This window comes from Zeugodacus cucurbitae, chromosome 4 (genome assembly GCF_028554725.1).
Source record: "Zeugodacus cucurbitae isolate PBARC_wt_2022May chromosome 4, idZeuCucr1.2, whole genome shotgun sequence".
NCBI lineage: Eukaryota > Metazoa > Arthropoda > Insecta > Diptera > Tephritidae > Zeugodacus > Zeugodacus cucurbitae.
In genome coordinates this window covers 44,149,394-44,168,795 of record NC_071669.1, presented here as the reverse complement: position 1 = coordinate 44,168,795, position 19,402 = coordinate 44,149,394, and the positions used below count along the sequence as shown (strand labels likewise).

The following is a 19,402-nucleotide window of genomic DNA, read 5'->3' as shown; positions in this document are numbered from 1 at the left end:
CTACTCGAGCTACATATGGATATAAGGAACAAGTGAAGCGAAGAGCGGTGGAAGGGAGGGGAAGAGGAAAGGGATTTATATAAATATGAATATAGGAGAGAGGAGAGGTGTTAGATACTTCTAACTCTATACATAGGTATGTATATAAATAGCGCTGCTTTTGTATAGTCCAATTAGCAGGTCACTCATACGCACTGGTGCGCTTACTTTTGTTATATGACTTACATGGGTAGAGCATGAGTATTTTCTTTCGAACTTATTTGTATATATGCATGTAAATAGGTAATTCTTGGAGTTTAAGTATAGACTGGCTATACCCAACCAATGTAACCGCTAACTTACAACACACACACGATTTGTAATTGGAGAAATTTACGACTATTTTAGAAGTTGCACTCAAACCCTTCGCCTCCAGCTGTGAATAAACTCCCCTTCGGTCACATAAAAATTTAATTTAACAAGCAATTGTCTCCTATTACAACGACTCCTTGTCTCCTCCCCCTGCGCAGTGTCGTAAGTCAATTTAGCAAAAGCAAACTCCCAATCGTTGTTGGAGTAAGAGACAACAACACAATCAGCACGACCAGCTCAGTCGTAATAACCACATCCTGCGGGCAAAGCGAACGCCCGTCGGTCTTTGTAAATAGGGTGCGCATAAAGAATCAATTTCCAAGTTCCTTTCGGCATCAACTTTTGTCCGTGTAGCTTTTCAACATGCCTTGATACCCTTAAAGCGCTTAGAGCTGCTCAAAAGCGGACAATTAAAAGTAAATATTTAGTTTATTTAAATGAACAAATGACAGTGAATCGGAAAGAGAATGTCTGTATGTGTGTATGCATGTAGTTTGAATGTGTTGCTTCTAAGAAGACTTGGCATTTCATTGAAATGCAAATGCAAATTTCGAAAACTTGATAACAACAAAGCACTGTAAGGGATCAGAGCTGTTATAAAACCCTTAAATTCAACTCCATTTCTATGCGTAATAACTGCTGTAAGCACTCAATATTAAATATGGAGGAGTGAAGAGACTGAATTGAATAACTGAATAAATCAAGAAGAAATTGGATGGGCTCAGTTGCAGCCGACCATTGTAAACTACTGCAAATTGGCAGGTGTCAGCAAAATGTTGTTATGAAAAAATACTAAAGGTTGGTTTTTAAGACATGTGATTTTCAAGAAGAAATAAAAGCATATAATTTAACGTGATGGCCAAGAATTTAACTTCATTGTAACGATAAGGGTTTGTCAAGTGACCTGGCTGGAATAAATTTCAGCAGAATCCCGATTTTAAAAGACTTTTTGCAGCAATTTGGGCCGTATGTCAGCAACAGACTTTGTTCTCCAGTAAGTATGTTCATTATGAAATGACAAATCTAACTGAGTATTAACCAAGTAACAGCTGTCAAAAACCAAGTCCTGATTCTGGACTGAGGGTATTCCCTTCAATCCCACCAAACATACAGCAAAACCTTCCTGGCTGTCAATCCCGGCTTGGTCACTGTTTGGGACGATTCACCGGCCTTCGACCACGACCGTTTTCGCTTGATATTGTCCTATGTGATTCATTTTTCGTCGCCAGTCACCATCCGCTGCAAAAATGGGTCGAGTTCGTTCCGAGCTTCAAGCTTTTTTGTGTATTCAGCCTTCTGCAGATGGTTTAAAATGGTTTAGTGACTAACTCCCATCTCCTGGGCGATGTCACGAGATGCCACATGTCGGTCTAACTCGATGTTTTCCATGATTTGATCGGTATCCGTCGTCACAAGTCTTCCGCAAGCTGGCTTATCCATGGTGTCGTTTTCACCCGCTCTGAATCGTCGAAACCATTCCTCCGCAGTTCGAAGTGATAGAGTATGTATGTATGTGATTGGCGTTCAACCGTTTAGCCGGTTATAGCCGAATCCCCCAAAACAACATTATGTCAAGGCCTTTCAAAGATGTATAGTATTGTCAGATACGAGCTCTGTAGCGCTTTATACATAGCCGCGAAATTCAAAAGAAAAAAATGCGGAAGAGAGATATTTGCCAACCAATATTAGGTTTAGGGGTCTCAGAGAAAGAAATGAACTGATATTTTCCATATTAACAATATCATCAGAGCCCTTGTTGTCAGCAAAAGGTATTCACTTAATTTTCTTAATATTTCTATGAAATTTATTAGTATTTCCAACCATACCTCCATATTCGAGAACGAAGACTTCGAAAATCTGATTTAATCCGATTTCAATAATGTTTAGAAGAATAATTACACATTTTAAAAGCTATATTTGGGCCAAGCTTTATTCCGTTATATTTATTGTTGTAAGAATTATCTTGAAAGAAAAATGAAAAATGAAAATGTAGGCTGATTTCAACCATTGTTAATACATCGAATTTGGACTCGCTTAACCCACTAATTGCAGAACATTTAGCTATAAGTGCTCCCAGATTCAATGTAATTTATTTGAACTCTTATTCAATCCTGACCCCATAACCTCTACAATTTTCGAAAATATAATTTTCAACTAAAAATATTTTTAAAATTTCACAATTTTCAAGTTCTTAAGCCACGACAACATTGATTGAATTTCTCAAAAATTATTAATACCAAAATAATCGCGCTGATAAATATTCATAATTAACAGACACATTAAAAAATGTACAACAAAATAATTAATTCATACTATTTTACTGTAAATGTAGACACGTGTTATTTTTCATCGCCGCAGGGGCTTACAGACGAATAAATAATTAGAATTCATATTTCGAAGGAAAATACGAATAAAAACAAAACAACTGTTGTGCTCATGTTTAACCACAAAAGGCTAACCGGAAATTATACTAAAAGCTCTTGTGACATTTCGCCAGCTACGCCCCACGGCGCGCACACACCCACACACCTCCGCCATCACAAACTCGCTCATTCACTCACTCACACATATCAGTGTGCACTTGCATTAATCAAATGACTAAATAACTGACCAACGTTGACTGGCGCCGGAAATGAGTTACCCAACGCCTGGCTACATTTGCATATAGACGTTTATGGGGACGTGGGAACCGGCCACTTCAGTTCAGTCACATTTGCCCACAGCGGATATGCAGGAGTTGTTGTGTACGAGCCAAAGGTCAATGAGTCGCCAAGGGAGTTTATCAAGCATGCGGGCATTTTGGAATATGTGTTGTGAAAGAGTTCCGACGATTTTGAATAAATTATAGAATTACTTGCGTGAGTTCACGCATGTTTAACTCACATTAATTCATTAATTTTTTTCCGTTCAGTGGCGCTAATCACTCGCAGTTATATTTTATATGTGGAATTTGTATTATATGTTGATATACCATATATGTATGTCCGAAGTCACTTTCAAATATTTATGATAGTAAATATGGAAGTGTATTTACCGAACGAATGCTACGGATCTGAGGCTCATGAAGGTGCACAAATTCAAAAAATGATTGCACTAAAGTGAAATTCGGACACTATGCCCACTTTTTAGTGTCGCTTTTCTTAGAAACTAACAGCAGACTCTATCGCTTTTATACTCGACATTTGTATATTCCAGCTCCCTCAGCATTGATCTTAGAGGGAAATCTCATACTTCCCACAAATAGGTTGTGGATGAATAAACCATCGGTTTTACAAACATATCCTGTGGTATAAAGTGTAAGGACAACCGCAAGAACACCACCCCAAGTTAAGGCCTGATGGCTGAATGGCCAGCGGGCGACAATGAATAGCTGGTCGTAAACGGTCCCACCGCTGACCGAGTTCGCGGACGAGTGACCAACCTGTTCCGGCTTACTCGTTGAACCAAAAATGAACCATACCAAAGAAAAACAAAAACACTTTGACGACAATTGCTATAATAATAGGGACTACGGAAATGACAACAACGTATTGGAATCAAATCACTGAAACTGATGAAGATTTTCTCCTCGTATCCATCCAAGAAACGATAACAGTACGCCGGTAGTGGAAGTACTTAAAATAGGGGGAGCCAGCCAGAGTACCCCAAACCTTAATATGGAACTCTCCACCTCTAAAGCTGTTAAAGTTCTCTGCCAAATGTAAAAACCAGCCAAAAAAAGAAATAAATCCTTAAATCAAGTGGCCAAAGAAAGATAGCCAAAGATCGGACTGCCGGCTTTTAAGTATATGAGAAGGAGACTAAAGCAGATAGTGAAGGAGTACGAAAGCTTCCTGGAAAAGAAGCAATCGGCACCTCCCGAAGAAATCATAATGTAAACCAAGTCACAGAAAAGGAAACGCTCTCACAAAGAACCGTCGAAAACTCTGCCTAAAAACCCAAACGGGAAGGAACCGAATGAAGCAGTGCCACAAAAGCAAGACACTTTTATAATGTAGGCAGGGATAGCCGAGAAGTAGACGACATCTTCTCTTCACCAAATACTATACAAGAGAAATGGATGAAGATTGATGTCAGATGGTTGAGTCTAGTTCTTAGCTACGTACTTGACAATCCAGCGGGTCCTCATTCGGAAACCCTAAGAGTTTACACGGTGATCATCTTATTCTCATCCTTCTTCATGATCCGAACCCGGTACCCTTTTATGCAGTAGTCATCAAAAGGTATCGGGTTCGATTCTCGTCAGAGGTAGTTTACAATATGACAACGAAACATACCGCAAATAAAAGTACAAGCTCCGAGCAGATATGCGATTTACGAAGTTGCGTATCAAAAATTAACTAATGTAATTCAAAGAATTTCCCAAATAATAAACATTAAATCGTATGTGAATTCCTAAGTTCATTTTCCATGTATCATTTAACGAAAAAATTACACATTTTATTTACATTTAAATATCACATATTTAGGCCTACAAAAAAACTCGAAAATCTGGCGAAAGAAGACATCAAAGCAAAATAAGAGAAATCAACTGTAATCAACAGCAACAAAAGCGACTACATTTCATACCCAATGAGCTTACATACACTAAAGCTGTGGCAATTTTTTTTATATGCAACAAAACTAATCTTTAGTCTACTCAACTTTCACTTTTTTCGCAATTTGCAACCATAACTGTTGTCACTACACACTTTTTGCCATTATTTCATTTCAGGGATGTGTGTTTCGACTAACACAGCCACTAAAGGAGATATGACTCGAATCAGCAGCGCTGCCGCCTCACACAGACACACACGCTGATACACTTTGACAACTAAATATGGGAAGCTACCACTACACCCTACAGTAACAGCGAAACAACAACACAACAACACAACAAAAAGTGCTAACGGCATTCCAAGTGTGTGGAGCGAAACAATAACACTCATACGCCCCGTTGTGCTTGTGCGATAGCGGTTTTGGACTACAATATTTCATTGCGCGAATAACTGTTTCGCAAGAGTGAGAGTAACTGTAAACGGGCGAAGGAGGGATGTGAATGAGGACCACCAGTTGCTGTGGCGCTGAGTATCTTCTATTAACAAAAACAATGCCATTCACACATGCGGAGACTGATTGCCAAGTGTAGAAAAAACAAATAATGTGTACAGATATGTATTTATGTGTGTGTGCATGTCTGTATGTGTATGGATGGCTCCGCATATAAATGAGCGGAGAGTGTATGAAAAAACAAAAGTTACAAAGCGCTTGAAAAGCACAACAATGACAGAAATTGTTGATCCTCGGCTGCGACTGCTTATATGTAGACAATTTATGGTACTCACAGACAGGAGCCTGCAGGAAATTTTGCAAATTTCTTTTCTTTTCCTGCTTTTTATATTCTAATTAGGCTTATAGTCATTGTATTTTCCACTGTTAAATAAGTAGCTCCGAGCTTGTTTTCCTCAAAACTGTGTCTATAAATGCTGCCATTATATAATATTTCCTTCGTTTCCTAAAACGAGTTTCCATATACACATAATAATAACAAATATTACTTTACTAATAACGTAAATTACTTGACATAACAACAACTTCCAAGTGATAATTTAAATAATAGGGAAGTTATAAATGAGAGACCAACAAGACTATGTTCAAAAACGCTCTTCAGTGAAGTAAAGCGTAATTTTCTTTCTGATAAAACTACTATTGATCTATATAATTAAAATTATCTCACAAAACTTTTTTTATTTGTAAAATAAATCGAAACTAGATTCATAGATAATAAAAAATCTAAAATATGCATATAATCTACATTTTCCTCTTAATTTTGTGGTGTATAAAATGTTTCTGTCAAGTTTAAAGACTCAATATCCCACGAAATTTAGTTTGGTCCAAATCCCATCTGAGTGTTGTACAGTGATATTATTAATTAAGTATATTTACTTATTGAACTATACCTAAGAGCCTTTTCGCACAGCCAAATTAATTGATGAAATAAAATTTTAATTGAAAAACCAAATTTTTCCCTTCGCACTGTCGGCTACTCGATTATCGATCAGCTGTTATACATCTTGTTTTTGCTTTTCATAAGAAGCTTGTAAGTTTCAACAGCTGATTGCAATTTTTCCATTATTTCCAGCAGCGACATCTACCGTCGAGTAGTATTACTTACAAATACGTTCCTTATCGCAGAGTTGGATTTCGTTTTCAACCCGACCGATTCTGTCTAAATCACCGATTTAATCGAGCAAAGGCCGTTTAATTGATCAATTAGCTCCTGTGCGAGAAGGCTATAAAAATATTCAGTTTCTTTACTCAATTAACTAAATTTTAAATTTTAAAATTAAGATCCGTGAGCTGCCTAAAATATCATTAGAATCTTTATTGACAAAGAGAATAATAAGTAAACGATGTCTGCTAATCAAACATCCTTCTTCAGATTCGTTTCATTCATCCAAGATTCAACTCTGTAAACTTAATTTTTTTATTCATTTTACATCCAATAGCAGTTTTGATAACACTATATATATGGAAGCTAGGGGAAGTTATGACTCGATTTCACCCATTCTAGGCACGGAGACACATTGTTAGAAGAAAAATATTAATTCTGAATTTCTTTAAAATATCTGAGTGTTTTAACCATTTTTCGGTCTGAGGTCCTAATGTTCGATATCTGGGACCTTGAAAGGTTATAGATTTTTGATTTTTAGCCGGACGATGTCACGCTGGAAATGCAGTATTTGTGTATAGTATTGTTCCGATATCTTCACTGGGGCTTAATGTATATACATATTATAAAGGCCGTTCCCTTCAAATAGACTTAAAGTTGTGGTATAAGGAAAGTAGGCGTGGTTTCGAACCGATTTCGTACATTTTAAAATGTTATGAACCAGATTTCTTAAATTCTGCTGGTAATTCTTAACAATATGTTCAAAATGATTGTGACCAATAACAAAGTAATGTAACTACTACAACATGCCGAGTGAAGCCTCACACATCGTTAGTTTTAGCCGTGGTGCTAGTGCCTTTAAGCAGCTTATCAAGCGCTAAACGTCGAACATTAAACACAATATATTTCCTACAGGTTACGCCAGCAACAAATCCTTGTAAAATTCTATACCCCCATATATATATAAAACTGTATCGCAACTCGCAAAAAAAGCGCACACGGGCGCTCACAATACCGTTGGGAAAATTACCAATGATGGCATTTTCATTTCCATTTTCATTTCATTTCACACACATTTGCACAAGCATTGTGCTGTTGTTGTTTCTTTTTTTGCTTTTGTTGCTCGCTTGTTGTTATATTGTGGGTTTTATTTGTTGCCGACTTTTGTGCGGTAATGAAAGCGAAAACTCTCGTTTAGTGCATAGCTAGTTGGAGGCAAAAAAGAGATAAATAAAGCAAAACACACACACACACACATGAGCTTTAGACTGCAAGTGTGTGTGTGTGAATGTTGATATATGTATGTGTGTGTGCGGCTACGGAAAGTGGTAAAGTGTAAACAAAAAATTTGCCCAGCTCATAAAAATTCATTAAAATTGTGAATGCATGTATTCTCCATTGTTGTTGTTATTGTTGTTCGCTTCAAATGAATAGCGCAGTTGTTTACACATGTGTGTGCATGTGTTGTGCGCTTTCCAAAGGGAATTAGGCCAACACACATTTCCCAGTTTATCTCTTTTTTGTTGTATGCCTCTGTGATTATTCATTAAAATTTGTTTTTGGGGAGTAACTAAAATAGCAGGAAATGTGAAAAAGTTATTTTTATGCTGGAGAGAGCTGTATACGATGTAAAGTTGGTGTGTAAATCCGGTTGTAGATTTGATTGAAAACGGTGGGTTTACAGATGTATGATAGTGAAGAACAAGCAATCGTGTTTATGTATGTAAATGTGAAATGCTTTGTTAAATATCCTAAAATTAAAGATGAAACTTTTAGTGGAATATAATATCATGAAATATAGTGGATAATTGTAGTGTCTTTTCAGTATTTTTTACTATTTTTCTAAGGCGTCCTATACATTTTTGTGCTATCTTTGAACAATATTCTTGAGAAAACAAATAAAAAAATTAAAAAAATTAAAATAATTATTATATCCACTTGACGTTCGCAATTTGTTGCATGAACAGCAAAGATTTGTTATAATATTTCAGATTTTTTTGTATTTCTTTTCACAATTACTTTCCGAACCAAAAATTTATCAAATATATTTGAATGAAATTTTTTCAAGTCAATTGGACGGCTATTTTTGAAGTTACACACATAATTGTAACGACTCATTTGAAAGAAGTAGGCCTGTGGGGCGCCTTGTTTTTCCCAAAACTGTGCCAAGATTCTTTTGGAAGTCGGTGACCAAGATATCTCGGAAATAGTTGAACCGATTAGTCTCAAATTTCTACCCTGACTACTGAACTACATTTTCTATTATTATCGATTATTATTATCGATAAAAATTGTTTTCTCAGACACAATTTAATGAAAAATTATGAAAAAATCGAGAATTTGAAGAAGGCGCAGCTTTGAAAAAATTTGAAAATAATTGTTTTGCATAGTCATTCTGTCCATTTTGAAAGGAAGCGCACACTTTCTTTTCATAATTAATAATTTTATTACAATACTAATGAAGATATTAATGCGTTAGCCAGAACCAGCTTTTGTGCTACAAGTATGTGTCACCTCTCACCTAAATATTGTCGAAATCGGTCCAAACCCTTCCTTAGCCATCATATAATGAGTATTTACTATAAACTGCGATACCAAACACCAGTAATATGTGAAAGATGATAGCATGATTTTTGGCACATTATGATTTGAGTACTAAAAATGTCAGAAATTGTTCGACAACTCCTCCGGTTGATTAATATATAAATATATAGACTGCAAGTTAAATCACCAAGCTTATCCGATAATATTTTCCATATTGTATTAACAACTTGGAACTAAATTTGAACTGGAATTGGAAATTGGAACTGAGTCCAAAATACAAAAAAAAAAATTCAAAAAAAATGGTAGAAGATTCAGAAATTTCTGTAAGAATACTTGAAAATATTTTCTATATAAAATTTTAATACATATAAAAAAATCCTCATGCCTTTAATCTTGATAAATAGTAAGTGTATACAAAATTTCAGTATTTTCTTTTTTACTAGTTCCTATTTCAATCCAAAATATTTTTCTTTTTCTCCCCATTTAATTTTAGAGTAAATTCCCTTGTTTTGATATACAGAACACATAAGAAACATTAGTATTATATAAATATATAACTTTTTCTTCGAACCATAAAAGCTTTTGTTTTCATAGTCTATACAAATTTTCAAATATTTTCATAATTCCTAAAATTATTCCACAGCATATTCACAACATATTTTTGGGAGGAAAATATTTAAAAATATAAAAAAATTATCATAAGCATTTCTCGTGCATATTTTCGTCGCAAATATTTTTTTCTTTTATGACACAACTTTTTATATGAGGCCTAAAAATATTTAAAAAAATTTCTCAGTCTCAAAAAATATTAGCGCATTATTTTCGAGCAAATTTCCAAGCAAAAATGTTTATATAAATTTATTTTTAACTTTACACACCCAGCTTTTCCAACATTCCTTCCATTCCTTTGTTTAAATTTGAAACCACACACTGTGTGCCTTTCATGTCAAACACGCATTTCAAAGGCATATTTTAATAAATACTTTCACTTAACAAAAGCGTATTTAATTAATGAAATATGCCTACTCCAATTTCGCTTTCGCTGCTTTCATATAGCTGTCAGGAAAAAGCTTACGCAGTTTGCAATTTTAATTCTGACATGCCTCGCCACATGAAAGGCAATACACAGCATGTGCTTGCCACACATATGCACACATACACAAGCACATATGGCTTGATAGGCTGCTCGTGTATTACTTGTATTTCTTCACTGTTGTTTTGGTGCGCCACGAAAGCGTTGAATTTTATTAAAACCAAATGAAGTGGGAAATTTCCTGTTTCTGTTTATTATATAATTACGGTTAGATGTGTGTGTGTGCATGTCACTTTGCAGTGAAACCACATATTGGAAAAATATTTAACAGAAATAAAGTTAATTTTTATTCATAACAGCATGTTACTCATACGCACTGTTGCACGAAATGAAGGAAAATGCAATTTAAACTTTTGTCTAGAAATAAATGTAAAAGTTTGGAATAAAGGATATTTAAGCAGCGTAAACTTATTTTTGCTGTTGAAAATACTCTATACTAAGCCAGTTAAGAAGCTTGTATAGCAGCTTTTAGCGTTTCGAGCGCGTGTTTTAGTATTTATTAAAATTAAATTATTTATTATCTAAAATTATATTATAATATCATTTCTAACAAATAAATATTTTGTATACAAAACCCTCAATGTAATATTTCCCACTTCATTTATAAAAATTACTTATATATACATATGTATGTATTTTGCTAATCAGTGGTACACCATGTGCTATGCGCAACTTTTCATTACCATGGAACCAATTTATTAACCGTAGATATAAACATGCATTAATTATACAATTTATTATATTAAAATTCATATCATAAATGTGTGTGAAAACTTACCAAATCATATACCCTGTGGTCGCTCACACTTGCTCAATTAGCCGCAGCTGCTGAATTAATTTATTAACAATGAATTATAAACGTTGTCACTTGCTGGTGCTGCAGTTAAATTTGTGTAGTTGTTTGTTGTTTTAGTTATGCATATATTTGTTCATCATATATATTTATATACATTTATATTTGATTTCCTATATTATTGTATTTGTATTTATGTAATATTCACTGATAAGTATTCTCGTATTCACAATTCACTTAGTAGATATGTCGATTTCATTTAAACAAACAAATTTAGTTTTTTTTATTTATTTTTTTTTTTTTTTGTTATTAATTATTTATAGTTGCACAACATGTTTCACTTACAGCAATAGTTAACGATAATTAGAATTCTCAGATTTCAAAATATTTTCGGAATTTTGCATTTTATTTTTTTTCTGTTTTCTTCCTTGATTTTTATACACTTTATATGTAGATTGTTAATTAATTATTTGTTTTTTTTTTTTTTAATTTTTCGTTATTTATTTATTTTTCTTAACATTTGTTGCTTTTTTTGAATTTCCATAAATATTTTATGTTAGTCAATTGAAACTGTCTTCTGCGTTTTTATTTATATTTCATCAATAATTTAGAAGTTCATCTGTGAGAATTAAATAATTTCGATTTTTCTTTTAATTTTCAAATATTTTTAATGAAAATTTATTACAAGACATCAATCACACACTTAAATCAGAGGAGTGTTTTCGAGTTCAATATTAAAATTTGAACTACAACCAATTTTAAAGTTTTAAGATTTCGTGTCTTTTAGATTTTGTGTTTATAAAAGAATTTTAAAGTAAAGACTTACAAAATTGATAAACGTTGAATCAAAATTTTATTAAAAAATTTAAAAATAATAATTACTTTTTTTATTAATTTTTTTACTTAATCGTTTTTTTTTTTCAAATTTTGATTAATTTTAAATTTTTTTTAATTAAATTTTTTTTACTAAAAATTTATATTTATTGCACATTTTCTAATTATTTTTTTAATATAAGTGATAAAAATATTTTTACTATACATATATATACATTTTAATATATATTTTTTACCAGTTATTATTTTTTATTTTAAATTTAAAAAATAAATCCTTAAAATATAATAATCCATCCCTTATGCACCTACTCCCTTCACAACAATTTAAATACCATTAAGCACTTGCAAATAATTATTCCCAAAGGCTGCTAATAACGCCAGCACATCGCTCATTATTTGACAAATTTTAAGCCACCCAAAATACATAAAACGAACACAAAGCATACAAACACGCACACACAAAGACATGCAAAGCTTAATCCCGTGCTCTTTGCCGACCATTCGTCTTGCAAGCGCCGCCAGTGAATGACATTCGTGGCAAATGAAGATGGACAAGCTAGACTTTCATACAAAATTCAATCACTCAAAGGCACTTCAAGGTAAAACCAACAACCAAATCCACTTTCCTTTTGATCAAGTAGAAAAGAATAGGAAAAAACGTAGCAGAAATAGAAGAATTAAAATCAGTTTAAGCTGCTGTGGAGCCCCAAGGTAGGAATTTAGCGCAAACATAGCCCACGAAATACCTAGCAGCAAAGGGGATTTAAAACACTAAGCTGACCACAAACACACACACTGCTGGCTACAAAAACACACCTGCTAGAGACCCACTTACTGCTCCCAGCTTCAATTCTTCTGCTTTTCTTCTCTTCTTCACTTTGCGATTCGCTTTTCGGCCATCACTGTTGATTACGCTTTGTCAGGTGAATTTGACCAAAACGTGAAAAGCTTTCCAAACGAACTTTTCGGCGACCACTTACACGCACACTCACACACACATGCATAGCTGAGTAGTTGTTCGCCTGCCTAACGGTCTGCTTAGCAGCCTGTCTGTCACTTCAGTTGTCTGCATGAATGATTGAGCAGACAGTCCAGTCATTGGTCATTCGTTAGACTTCAAGTTTGAGTGTGTCTTTGCAATGTATGCATATAGAGATGTAACATTGTATGCTTTTTGTGGTTAGTAGTAACGGTATTTTAAGGCAAAAATATTCAAAACGCAAATTGAAAGTGAGCGAGCATTCTAAAGCAAACAAAATTCTGTTTGCATAGGCAAAGTAACCTGGAATATGAAAATTTTTTAGAAATCTCACTAATCAAATGCAAAAACAAAAAAAAATTGGTTTAACTTTAAAGCGCTTAATTCCTTAATGAAAAAGCTAAAATTTTACATAAATAATTTTTAAAATTTTTGGAGTTGTCTTTGAATATAAAATGGTTAAAATTTATATTTTCAGTATTTTGCAAAAATATTTCTCTTGACTAAATTCTAACCTAAAATGCCATTAAGAAATATTAAATGTACTCAAAAATTTATTTACTAAACAAAGCTATGACTTTCTCTAACAAAAGCCGAGGTCAAGTTCAGCATATGTGTTTCAAGGTCAGCAAATTTTATACTCGAGCGCTTTCGAAAGCCATCTTAGGCGCGGCGCCCACGAGCACAAAGGTTTGGTTATTACACACACTCAAGTACATAATTAACATGTAATTTTCACATATGTCTTGCAATCAGGCGCTTTCACAAATACGCACACACAGCCACTTGCGCACTTGAGCTTAAAGAACGCGTTGCTATAATTATGCATGGTGCTTGTCGCCATATAATTGCCTAATTTAAAAGGTTTTACTAGCGTTACGAATTTTCAATCTTTCATTTGGTATGAATTATGTGCAGAGGTTACTATTTTTACGAGCTGCGATGCTTTTAATTTTCAATCAAACAGATTGACTTATTTTAGTTATTTTGGCTGACTGACCTTTTTTAGTTACAGTATGTAGATGGAACGATGAGCTGTACGAGTTATACGACGACATTGACATAGTTCAGCGAATAAAAAGACAGCGGCTACGCTGGCTAGGTCATGTTGTCCGAATGGACGAAAACACTCCAGCCCTGAAAGTGTTCGACGCAGTACCCGCCGGAGGAAGCCGAGGAAGAGGAAGGCCTCCACTCCGTTGGAGGGACCAGGTGGAGAGCGACCTGGTTACACTTGGGATCTTCAACTGGCGCCGAACTGCGAAGGAGAGAGAGAGGTGGCGCACTATCGTCGATTCGGCTATAACCGGCTAAACGGTTGCAACGCCAATTACATACATACATGTATTGTAGTTAGTCTAGCAAAAAAGCAAATTTCAAAATAAGACGTAATCACTTTTTTTTAAACTTTTTGAATACCTCAATAATAAAAGTAAGAGATTTGTATCGATTAAAGTATTTCCCAGCAATTATAGTGCACAAAAGGCAGTGTAAAACACACGAATCAGAAGCTGTGGAATGATTGCTCAGCAGTTTGTCAAATCAAAGGGTTGCTTCAGAATACCCTCTCCAAGGACTTTCAATTTTACCTAGAAATGTAATTGTGAAAAAATATATCAAACTCTATAGAAATTAGCTAGTTAGAACTCAAAAATAGGATGTATTTACATATTGTATATCGTATTTACTTTAGGCATGAAAGCCGACCCTATTGGCTTGTACAAACAAGGTATTATGTTGCAAAAAATCGGTTGATCGATTGATTGGTCACAATTGATTCGTCATTGGGGCGCAAAGCATTGCGAGCCTATAAATATTCTAATATTCATTTCATTAACCCTTTACCACCCGCTGTAGAATGTACATATTGTATATCGTAATATTTCAGGTACCTGAATCTACAGATGCTATCAACACTATTTTATTTTGCCCACCGCATTCATACCTTAAATGATTCCATTTAAAATTAGTAATTTCATTGTTAAATTGTATAAACGAGTATATATAACTCCCTAAGAGATAAGCTCAAAATGGGCGTGGCAAAGTTTTTATGCAAAAAATAGAGACGAATTTATAAGCCCAAATATTTAAACTTATTCAGAAAAATTTACATTTCTGAAAATCTACTTTAGTCAAAGAAATAAATATTTTATATTATTTATTTAATTTAATATTATTTATTTGTTACACATTCTATTGCCTAATCGAAATTCATAGCAAGAATTTTAGACAACAAAATCCAGTTGATTCAATGAAGTGACCCTACAAAAATAGTTTTGAGTTCCAAGTAGAATAACATAATGATCAAGAGTAAAAGTTTAAAAGTAGTTTTGGCTACTTTTACTGCTGAGATTCAATTAGATTTAAATATTCGATTTCCAATACGGAGATTTATTTGGAAATTAAGATCAAATATAGAATATATTTATTGCGAATTTTCGTAATTTTAGAAGAAATTTATTTTAAATATTTTCAATGTGTTTGAGCTTGAAATTCTTTTAGCTATATTAATTTTAGATATCTTATTTGGAATTCATTTATTATTAAAGTATAAATAAATATCGAGTACTAAATAATAATAGAGTACTTACATAGTGTGGTGACTATTAAAGAATTTCATGTAAAAATTCTATTTAGATCTTATTAAAACACCTTTTTGTTTTTTCTTATTTTGTGTTTGATTTGCAGATTTTTGTAATATTCTAGCACGAAACACGAGAGTTACTTCGGCAAAAATATTCTAAAGAATTAATTTTTTATTTAAGCATTTAATATAAAAATTTATTTAAAGACAAAATGTTTTGTGTAGAATTTTATTGAAAATAAAAAAAATAAAAATAACAAAAAATAGTCATTAACAGTATTAACGCAATATTTTCAATTCCGAAAATCGAAGTTCTAAATTTATTTATTTTTTTTTTTAATTTACCACAAAAAATTTATTGGCCATTAATTGTATCATAATTAGTATTATAAGTTAATACTTTAAAGTCAGTATTTTCGAGTAAATCCATTACATTTGCTATATCAATTTAATATTAGTAATAATAATTATTATTAGTTTCAAACACTACATTCGAAATAATTTTAAAATTTTTCGTTTAACCTTCATAGTTTTCTGGCAATATAATTTTGACCAAATTTATGTAAGTAAATTAAAAAAAAAAACTAAAAATTTAAAAAATATGATTTAAAATGTATCGGTAATAAAAATATATATTTTTCTAATATATGCTTCTATAACATCCACATTTAGTAGATTAAAAATTTATTCTTAATTTGGCACATTTTTTTTCGTTTCAGTTTCGGCGAAAGTTATTTGGTAATGTAATTCTATTCATATTAAATTAGTATTTATAAAAATTTAAATTTAAACTTGTTTAAAATTTTAATAAACATTTGAAAATCAATATTTTTATTTTTCATTTCGTTTTTGAATGTTATTATTTGAACCAAAAATTTTCAAATCTAAACTAGTTGGGTAAAGCAAAATTATTTTCTAAAGAAATATTATTTAAATAAAAACAAATATTTCCCACATTATTGTCAATAATTCAAAAAATATTATTTTTATTTTTTAAGAACAGTACAAGTATTATTTTTCACATATTTAATGAGTTTTTATTTCACAGAAGATATATTATTCGTTCCAATTAATTTTTATTTGTATTAAATAAACATTTAAAAGAAATATTTAAAAGCTTTATACTCTTAAAATTGCCAAAATTTACATACTTATGATATGTAATTGAAATAGAATGCAAGCAGGTGAAAAAATTCATCAAAATTTTTCAAATCGAAACACTTACTCGCCAAGCAAGTACTTTGAACATATACTTAAATTGTTATTTTTGTTGTATACTAAAAAAATCTAAACAACAAAGTTTAAGATTTCATTAAAAACCACTAAGCAAAGCAATAAAATACATTATTATCGCTACACCACAAACACACTTTCCTTTTCAGTTAATAAAATCTCCATTTTCGCATAAAACACTTTGTATAAAATTAAAATAGCAACTTTCACAACTCCACAGCACACAAACTTCAGCTTTAAATTTTCGTTTGACCTTCATTCGCGAGCAACTTTAACAACTCCAATCACTGAGCAAACACATACACACAACCGCTTATATTATATATAAGCTATATAGTATATATGTATATAGAAATTGACGCTGCGTTGCACTTTGCTGTTTTTCTCAATTTTGTCCAATAGCTGCAGGCAGCAATTCACCGTTCTTTATGACCCAACACTTAGTCACTTGCCAGAAGAAACCAAATACACATATATAAAAATATAACTGTATATATGTGCATAAAGGGAAGCACACCTTCAGGCAAGCCTTTGGCCAGCACACCTTTAAACCAAACGCACACACGCACACAGCTACAACATACTAACACCACGGCAGCCACAGCCATAAAGTTTCAAAGTATAATTATACATTTTGCAAAAAGCGCGTATCACCAACACCTGCGCGACAGCAACACAGTCACAATCACACTAACACTAACACTAACACCAGCACCATCATCAACACCAATACTAACGCACTAACAGGTACACTCCAGAGCACAGCAGAGTAGTGTGTATTTACTGTTTGCCTCCACTATTCGCTGTTCTGGCTGAGTTCACTTTCCGCGTTCAGCGACTTATCCTCGCAACGGCTCGACTCGAACTGTGCAAGTGATTGCGAAATGTCGGTTCAGGCTGTAAGCCAGCCTGAAAGGCTACACACCTACCCACACACACACATGCACACATACAAGTGTGTGTATATGGGCGCTCTCACCAATCGCCTTGCCAGGCACGGGTATCCGTCTTCGTTTGCCGCTAAGCGCTTAGCGCTACACTACGCTTTCGTGTGGACTCCTGTTTTCGACATTCGTTTGCTGTTTGCCAGCCATTCCCCCATAGCTTACTCACGGCATCGCGTATTCGGCTCGCATTTGGTTCGGTTCGTTTGGTCTCACGGCAAAAGTCCTGTTGCTCCTGTATTTACTCCGTTTACAGCTCCGCAACAACTACATGCGCCCCTAACCTCCGTTTAAAATCATTCTTAGTGTACCATTCCAATAAAGTACATTGTTGTTGTGGTTGTTCTTGTTGCTGTCGTGTGTGTGACACGTATACATTGACAGAGAAGCAACAGTCGATTTTCTGGCTGTCCCGGACAACCTGCCGATTGGGAGCGAACTAAGAAAAATATACTTATTGTCTCTCTAGTAGAGAGTTTGAGAGTTTAATGTATTTGAAAAGCTTTCTCTTAAACTTCTGCTATTTCTCTTAGAAGTATACAATCAACAGTTAGAAAATTCACAGCTATATCTGAGTTTGAGTTACACTAAGTAAAGGAAGGTAGTCACACAAATGTACACCCAACTCTGCTCTTCCTTCCGTTACCAAATTTTAATAAAGCGCTTATACATAAGCATAAGTGTATCGAACACCTGATCAAACGTACAATTATAATTATTCTTGAATTATAATGGTCTATAAAAACCTGCGATAAGTAGGGAAGCTAACTGATAAAAGCAAGTCCACAAAACAAAACGCTTTAAGGTCTCACTAAAAATACCAATTCTGGTTTTTACTGTTTACGATCTTGTAACAAAGGTGATAAAATTGAAGGCTGAGTATCTAATAATGTACGAGAGACTAATTGAACTGTTTCTGGATATTTCGGAGAAGTTTAATTTTTATCATCCGACTCAGGTTTTTGAATGACAAACTTTCAATTTTACGACGGTACTCTAATAAATCGGGAGCATAATCTAGCCTCTGAGAGGTGATCTAACAGTTGGCGTCCAGAATACAGGGTGGCTGATGAAAGCCAAAAAAAAAATTAAATAACTTGTTTTCTATTTAATGAATCTGGTTAATTTTTATTTTATTTTGCAGATTGACTTTAACATTTAACAAAAATTGATAACTGGGACACAGAAACAAGAATTTGGATTGTTCGCCGCTATCACGCACTGGAGTCCGTAGTTTCGGTTCAAAGAGAGTATAGGCGCACGTTTGGTGACAATCCTCCGAGCAGATGGACCATAATGAGACTTGTAAACAATTTTGCCGAGCATGGGACAGTCAACAGAAGACCTTACCATCGAAACCGTTCAGTAGATAAGATTTGGACTTATTCCCATATAAAATTCAAATGGCCAACAAACTGACCGCTGCAGACTTGCCGATTCGCTTCGAATTTTGCCAGATGCTTCAAATGGTGGAAGAGGATGGAAACATGTTGAACTGTCTTTTCATGACTGACGAGGCCCATTTCGATTTAAACGGCAACATAAACAAACAAAATTGTCGAATATGGAGTGCTTCCAACCCACAGATAATCCATGAGACGGAATTGCATGCACTTCGTGTCACAGTGTGGTGTGCAGTTTCAACACGCTGCATTGTCGGGCCCTACTTCTTCGAAGAAAACGGTCACACCGTTACGATTACTGGAGACCGTTACTTCAGCATGTTGAGAGAGTTTTTCTATCCAAAATTACGCCGACTCAGTGTGGTTTCAAAAAGATGGTGCAGCTCCTCACATAGCCCAACCTGTTATGACAGAATTGCGACGAAAATTTCCCAATAAGCTGATATCCAGAAACTCCACATTCCGTTGGCCACCCAGGTCACCTGACCTTATT

General features: G+C 33.8%; 1 long non-coding RNA gene across 1 annotated transcript in view; it reads right to left on the bottom strand.

The window, feature by feature from the left end:
- The window catches only part of LOC128921308 (uncharacterized), a 36,773-nt gene extending 19,061 nt beyond the window's left edge, over positions 1-17,712 (bottom strand). Inside the window, exons 1-2 of the long non-coding RNA XR_008470758.1 lie at positions 17,300-17,712; positions 10,918-11,551 (exon numbers count right to left, since the gene is read on the bottom strand). This is a non-coding gene — a long non-coding RNA (uncharacterized LOC128921308). The remainder of the gene's footprint in view (positions 1-10,917; positions 11,552-17,299) is intronic.
- Between the last annotated feature and the right edge of the window lie 1,690 nt (positions 17,713-19,402).